This window comes from Callospermophilus lateralis, chromosome 8, assembly GCF_048772815.1.
Source record: "Callospermophilus lateralis isolate mCalLat2 chromosome 8, mCalLat2.hap1, whole genome shotgun sequence".
Lineage (NCBI taxonomy): Eukaryota > Metazoa > Chordata > Mammalia > Rodentia > Sciuridae > Callospermophilus > Callospermophilus lateralis.
In genome coordinates, this window is record NC_135312.1 from 114,500,341 (window position 1) to 114,508,227 (window position 7,887).

The following is a 7,887-nucleotide window of genomic DNA, read 5'->3' on the forward strand; positions in this document are numbered from 1 at the left end:
GTGTGATAACACATACCTGTAGTCCCAGCAGCTCAGGAGGTTGAGACAGGAGGATCACAAGTTCAATAAGACTCTAAGCAACTTAGTGAGGCCCTGCCCCCCCCCTGCAAAAAAAAAAAAAAAAACAAGGCTGGTGTTGTGGCTTAGTGGTTAAACACCCCTGGATTTAATCCCCGGTACCAATAATAATAATAATAATAAGAAGAAGAACAATAACAACAATGAGGGAAAATTCCAAGCTAGTAATAATGTATTTGACAAAACTCAATGGTGAATGTGTCATGTTCTATTTCACTCTGTGTTTTTCCCCTTCAAGAAATAAACACCTGGGGGCTGGGGCTGTAGCTCAGGGGTAGAGTGCTTGCTTAGCACTGGGTTAGATCCTCAGCACCATATAAAAATAAAATAAAGGTATTGTGTCTAAACAAAAAGAAAGAAAGAAAAGAAAGAAAGAAAGAAACACCTGGGGCTGGGGTTGTGGCTCAGGGGTAGAGTGCTTATCTAGCACATGCAAGGCACTGGGTTCGATCCTCAGCACCACATAAAAATAAACAAAATAAAGGCTTTGTGTCCAACTACAACTAAAAAAATATTAAAAAAAAAACACCTGGTGTGACTCTAATTTGTGTACAACCAGAGATATGAAAAACTGTGCTCTATATGTGTACTATGAATTGAAATACATTCTGCTGTCATGTATAACAAATTAAGATAAATGAATACATTTAAAATTTTTAAAAAATAAATATTTAACCTAAGGTGGGGAGGAGGAAAGCCAGCCTCAGCAAGGGCGAGGCTCTAAGTGACTCAGTGAGACCCTGTCTCTAAATAAAATACAAACTAGGGCTGGGGATGTGGCTCAGTGGTCAAGTGCCCCTGAGTTCAATCCCTGGTACCAAAAAAAAAAAAAAAATAGAAACAAAAGGGGCTGGGGATGTAGTTCAGTTGTAGAATACCACTGAGTCCAATCCATTAAAAAGAAAGTTAAAATACCATTTAAAAAGTACCATAAAATTTTTTAAAAAATTAAGAAGTGATGTAAAAAGTGTTTTTTGGAAAAAAATGATCTGAGTTTGAATCCTGGAACCACCGTTTGTAGGCTCTGTGACCTAAGGAGTGTTACTTGATATCTCTGTGCCTCATTTTCTGTATCTGCAAAGTGAGGATAATGGATAGTAGAAACAATTGCCTAAGGTTGTGGTGAAGATTAAATTATGTAACTTATATAATGTACTCTAATGGATAGTACCTAATTCTTAAGTACCAAATAAGTTTAGCTATTACTTTTTGTATTAGTATTGTTTTAGAGATCTACTCGAGATCTGTTGTATTTTGTTAACCTGAAGATTTGTGATTTTTATTAATTCTGGACAGTTTTCCATCATTATCTTTTCAAATGCTGCCTTTTCTTAATTTGTTTGCTCTTCTCCTTCTAGAATTCTGGCTGGACAACCACTGAACCTTATCATTATATCTTCTGTAAGCTTAAGCCACTCAGTTCCCTGCTCTGCAAAACACAGATACAAACAGAGCCAGCCTCACAGGATCATCTATGGGATTAAACCAGTTAGATAGGAGAAGCACTTAGAACAGCATCGTGTGTGTGTGTGTGTGTGTGTGTCAGCTATTATTAACATGACGGTTACAGCTCCTGATTCATTTTTAGCCCTAGGAGATTTCCCTTAATTTATTAAAGATATTTTATAATAATTTAGCCTACTCTATTAAATCAGAATTTATTCCAGACTCTTTTTCAGTTTTAAGAGGTGACAAAGGCTTCTTCTTTTGTTTGGAACATTTTCCCTTTCACCCCCTTTCATGACCGTTTAAGAGAGTTTAATGTCTAAATTACATTGAATTATATTAAGAGCATGACAGAAAACCCCAAATAATCACGGCCTTAAAAAGGGAGGGTATTTCTTTTTCACATAGATGAAGTCTAGAAGGACGAGGTCCCGCGTGAATGACTTCTCAGGACCTTCAGAGGTCAAGACTTCTGCAGTTCCTGGCTCCCTGGCTTCCACCTTGTGACCAGTCCCAGCCACCACATCACAACCTGGTCCACAGAGGAACAGGTTGAGAAGGGTGTGCCCCTTCCCTTTAATACATTTCTCTAAAGCCATATACATCACTTCCTGTTGGCCAGAACTTGGTCACATGGCTATTCCTGGTGTCATGGGCCACTACAGAATGTACCCTTCATTCCTGACCACCAACTGCCAAGGAGGTAACTGGTACTGGGGACAATCAGTAGTCTCTCCTTTGTTTCCTCTGGAATCATGTATCCTCCCTATCTTGTTCATCTCTAGGAAGAATGGCTTGGCTTTGTTTGCCCTGGACTTTTCTGGTGTTAGCATTACAAGTCCTATGTCCCAGCGCCTCTCATCCACCCCTCCCATCAGTCCTGTAGAAACTGGACTATCAGTTACCCTATATCACCCTACTATGGCTCCTTGAAGAATAGCTCTGTGTCTGATTCACTGTTACATCCTCAGTACCTAACACAGTGCTACACATGTAGTAGTGTGTAGTTTTCCGTTGCTATGACAAAATACCTGAGAAAATCAACTTTTAAGGGGGAAAGGTTTATTTTGGCTCACAGTTTCAGAGGTTTCAGTACATGGACACTTGGTCCTGAAGCTTTGGGCTTGTGGCAGCACAGTATATCATGATGGAGCAGGCTAGGGTCCTAATGTCCTCTTCAAGGCCATGCTCTCAGTGAGCTAAATTCTTACACTGGTCCCCACCTCCAATAGCACCTCAGGCCTAGGACCTGGGCCTTTGGGAGACACTCCAGATCTAAACTAAGCAGTATATACTCAAATATATGCACAGCGCTTTTTGTGCGCCAGGACCTGCTCTGAGTGTTAGACATATATGTTTTGAGTTGAATTGTGTCTCCCTCAAATTGCTATGTTAAGGTCCCATTACTTCAGAATATGACCTTGTTTGGAATTGAGTGCTACCGATGTAATTAGATGAGATCACATGGGTGTAGGCAAGGACCTAATCCCATGTGACTGATGTCATAAAAAGGGAAAAGTTGGGTACAGAGACACACACCTAGGGAGATGCCACATGTGGTAGGAGTTACACTGCCACAAGCCAAGAAACTACAAGCAGCCTGGAGAGGGGCCTGAAATAGACCCTTCTCTGGAGTCTTCGGGGTGAGCAACACCCCAACACATTCAAACCAGACTTTCAGCCCCCAAAACTGTGAGGCAATACATTTCTGGGTTTTAGCCATTCAGTTTGTGGGGCTATGTTATACCAGCTCCAGCAAATTAATACAATGTATTGATTCCTGTTAATCAATCTTCACATTTGTTTGTGAGATAGCTGCTGTTATCATCCCCACTTTACAGACGAGGATGCTGAAGTCCACAGCAGTTTTAAAAACCCAGAGAAGGGGCTGAGGTTCTGGCTCACTTGCCTCGCATGTGTGAGACCCTGGGTTCAATCCTCAGCACCACATAAAAATAAATAAGTGAAATAAATGTTAAAAAAAAAAGAAGAAGAAGAAGAAGCTGGGTGTGATGGTGCACACCTGTCATTCCAGCAACTCTGGAGGCTGGTGAGGCAGGAGGATCGCACTGAGGCCAGCCTCAGCAATTTAAAAGATCCTGTCTCAAAACAAAAAATAAAAAGGGCTGGGGATGTAGCTCAATGCTGGAGCACCCTGGATTTAATCTCCAGTACTGCAAACCAACAAGAGAGTTGCTAAGAAGAAATAAGAGGTATAGATAAACTGAAAGGGAGAAGGGGAAAAGGAGAGGGGGCATTTGAGAAAAGTTAAAATGGGAAAAGTTAAAATGTGCATAGGAATAAAGAGAAAGAAACAAGGGGCAAAGGAGAAGGATTAAACCTTGACCAGGCTGGGCATGGTAGTGCACGCCTATAATCCCAGTGGCTTGGGAGGCCGAGGCAGAAGGATCATACGTTCAGAGCCAACCTCAGCAACTTAGCAAGGCCCTAAGCAACTCAGCAAGACATTGTCTCTAATAAAATACCAGAAGGGCTGGGGATGTGACTCAGTGGTTAGGTGCCCCTGGGTTCAATCCCTGGTAACACACACACACACACACACACACACACACACACACACTATTGACCAGGCCAAGAACATTAGAGGTTCTAGGACACTGTGTATGAACCACTAACATTTTTCTTTTTCAGCTGTGTCAAGAGTTTGAATAAAAATGTCCTTCTGTCAGGAAATGCTTCCCAGTTTTTGACACTTGCAGATATTTTATCGTATTTTGAAGCTGAAGCTACAGCACCTGAGAGCCCTGGTCTTGATTTTGCAATATAGACTTCAGTTTTATTTGAAGAGAGGGACTAATAATAATCACTTGTAACATGAATGTTACTTTGAGAGGTTTGGATTTTATGCTCATGTGCTTTATAGATTTGCTTTTTGATGGATGGAATAGCACTTACCTTTCAAAACCCTTATATATTGTGCTTCCTACCTCTAATTTCAAAGACACGTGTGTGTGTGTGTGTGTGTGTGTGTGTGTGTGTGTGTGTATTTCTCTGAAGACATATCTGAAGTGCAGAGTCAGGGGCAAATTCTGCGACAATGAGGCTTCACATTCCACATTCCAGAATGCCATATACACATTATATTAGAGATGCTTTTGTTATGGTTTGGATTTGGAATGTCTCACAAAGTCTCATGTGTTCAGAGGTGAGCTTTTAGGAAATAATGGATCACGAGGGCTCTGATATGATCAGTGAATTTAGAGTTTAATGGACAACTTGGAGGTGGGATCTAGTTGGAGGAAGTAGATCACTGGGGTTGTGCCCTGGACCAGTTTATTTCTCCCAGCCATCCCCCACTGCCCCCCACTGCCCCCCCCCACTGCCCCCGCATCCCCACCCCACCCCTGTCTTTTGCCAGGAGCTGAGCAGCTTTCCTCCTCCATTCCCTTCCGCCATCATGTCCTCCCTCGCCTCAGGCCCAGGGCAATGGAGTCAGCCAAAAATGGACTGAGACCTCAGAAACCATGAGCCCAAATATATCTTTCCTCCTCCAAATTGTCTGGTCAGGTATTTTGTCACAGCTATGAAAAGCTGACCTGTACGTGGTACTACGTCTCCAATCAGAAGAAGACATGGATCTGGGAATACAGGGTGGTGGGAGCAGTAGTGGCTGTACTTAACATGTTTCTCAGTGACCCAACAGGGACTTTTTGCTTCCTGGGCCCTATGAGCTTAGCAGTTCTGTTGTCAACAGAGGCACTCTTTCCCAGAGGACACAGCAAGGTTCCAGCTGAATTACAAACTGTGGTGCCATCTGGGCATCTGAATTCCTTATGGCCAGGAACCAGACAGTGACAAGAGCAACCATCTTGGCAGGGATAACTAACCTGATGAACAGGGGGAGTAAGGCTGATTTTTTTTTTATTATATTTTTTAGTTGTAGATGGACACAATACCTCCCCCCCCCTTAATACCTTAAAGCTTTACAGGTGAATCTCATTCTACCCTTTGTCTCTAAATTTTCATTCCAAGTTTCTTATCATTTCCCTTTTATGGGTTGGCTCTTGTGTCACTTGGGTGGGTAAGGATGTTTTGGCATGTCTGTTTAGGTGCTGGTTGGCCACACCTTTGGTTTTCTTTCCTATGACTGATTGTTATTGCTTGTAACTGCCACCTGGTCTTCTACTTCACTATGAAACCTTCAGAGTGCAGTCCTTTCCCGGGTTTATTCTTTTGTGTTTTCTGAGAAGCTGATTATGCTTTTTGTTTTAACAGCTTTATTGAAATACAATTCACATACCATGAAATTCATTCTCTAGTGTATTTAGCTTAAAATAAAATTTATCCCTTAGTATACAAAGTTGTGCAACCATCATCACTTCCGATTTTAGAATATTTTTGTCATCCTAGAAAGAAACTCTATACCCATAGCCATCATCCTGTCTCCCCATTTCTGGCAACCATTAATTACTTTCTGTCTCTATGAACTAGCCCAATCTGGGCATTTAGCAGAAACAGAATCACACATCATAGGAATCCTTTGTCTCTGGTCTCTTTCTCTTAGCACAGTGTTTTCAGGGTTCACCTATGTTGTGCATGTATCAGTAGTTCATTTTTATGGTTGAATAATACTCGATTTTATGAATAGGCCACATTTTGTTTACCCATCCACCAATTGATGAATATTTGGTTGCATCTACTTTTTGGCTATTATGAATAATGCCACTACAAACATTCGTGTACAAAAAAACCACATTTTTTTTTGTGTTTTCATTTCTCTTGGATATTTAACTAGAATTAGAATTGCTGCATAATACAGTAACTCTAATTTTTTACTTTTTGAGGAACTGCTGAATTGTTCCAAACTGACTGTACCATTTTACATTCCCCAGTCACAGTCTTAAATGAGAGTTCCAATTTCTCTGAGTCCTCATCATCACTTATTAGGGTCTTTTTCTTCTAGCCATCTAGTAGGCATGAAGTGGTAGCTCATGTGATTTTTATTTACATTTCCCTAATGATTGATGAAGTTGAACATCTTTTTATGTTCTTATTGACCATTTGCATATATTTTCTTTGGAGAATGCCAGTTTTGAAATTGGACTAATTGAGTTTTTTTTTTAAAAATTATTGCTGGATGAGTACAGTGGCTCACACCTTTAATCTCAGATCCTCAGGCGGTTAAGGCAGGAGGATTGCAAGTTCAAGGCCAGCCTGGGCACTTGGCAACACACCTCTCCAAATAAAAGTTTTTAAAAGGGGCTGGGAATGTACTTCAGTGGTAAAGTACTCCTGGTTTTAATCCCCTGGGCTGACCAAAAAAAAAAAAAAAAAAAAGAAAGAAAGAAAGAAAGAAGTTCAAAGAAAAATACAGGCGACACCAAATTACCAAATTATTCCTCTTTCCCAGTTTTTTTTTTTTTTTTTTTTTTGGTACTGAGGATCCAACTCAGGGGTGTTTGGCCACCTGAACTTCATTCCCCAATTAAAAAAAAATAATAACTATATTTTATTTATTTATTTTTATGTAGTGCTGAGGATCTAACCCGGGGCCCTCACACATACTAGGTGAGCATTCTACCCCTGAGCCCTAGACCCAGCACCAGTAGGGCTGATTTTACACAATGGTGACAGGGGGCATAAGAATGGAACTCAAGATGACATGTTTGTGTGTTTCTTGGTTCTCCCTTGATCAATCATAACTGTGAGCAGACAAGTGAAGCGACCCCAGCCTTAGAAGGGTATGATACACAGGACTACGAAAACCCAAGGGTGAGGGTTTGAGTCCTGCCATGGTGAGCCACAAAGACTTGCAGAGGTAGAAGCTGAAGGCAAGAGGTTAACCTGAGATGCTCTCTGGAGACACAGGCAGAAGTGGATTTGCTTGGTGAAGGAATACTCCTGCCCACAGTTCATCAGATTAACTATCCCTGTCAGAGATGTGCCACTCTCTCTCTTTACAAAGTCTTGCAGGGTCATTACCCAGGTTTGTAGGTTGAAGTCTCTCCTTTGCTGTGCATATGACCATACAAAATTTCCCACTAGGTTTTCTATCTGCTGACTTTCTAACAATCAGACAACTGGGGACAATTTATTAACTCTTTATGAAGCCATTTCTGGTTTTATTTCCATTACTCACATGAGCACTGTCCAGTGGAAATACAGAGCAGAAGCTGGGTGCAGTGGTGCACTCCTGCAATCCCAAGCAACTCTGGAGGCTAAGTCAGGAGAATCAAAGGTTTAAGGGCAGCCTCAGCAACTTAGTGAGATCTTGTCTGAAAATAAAAAATAAAAAAGGGCTGGGGATGCAGCTAAGTGGTAGAGCACTCCTGGGTTCAGTTGCCAGTACTGCAATAAATAAAATAAAAGGTCTGGGAATAAAACTCAGTGGTAGAGCACTTG

At 41.3% G+C, this 7,887-nt stretch overlaps 1 non-coding gene across 1 annotated transcript; it reads left to right on the forward strand.

Annotated features, from left to right (window-relative positions):
- Positions 1–7,457: 7,457 nt before the first annotated feature.
- Positions 7,458–7,577, forward strand: LOC143406591 (small nucleolar RNA SNORA32). The gene has a single exon (XR_013092235.1). It is a non-coding gene; the product is annotated as a small nucleolar RNA SNORA32 (small nucleolar RNA).
- Positions 7,578–7,887: the final 310 nt, after the last annotated feature.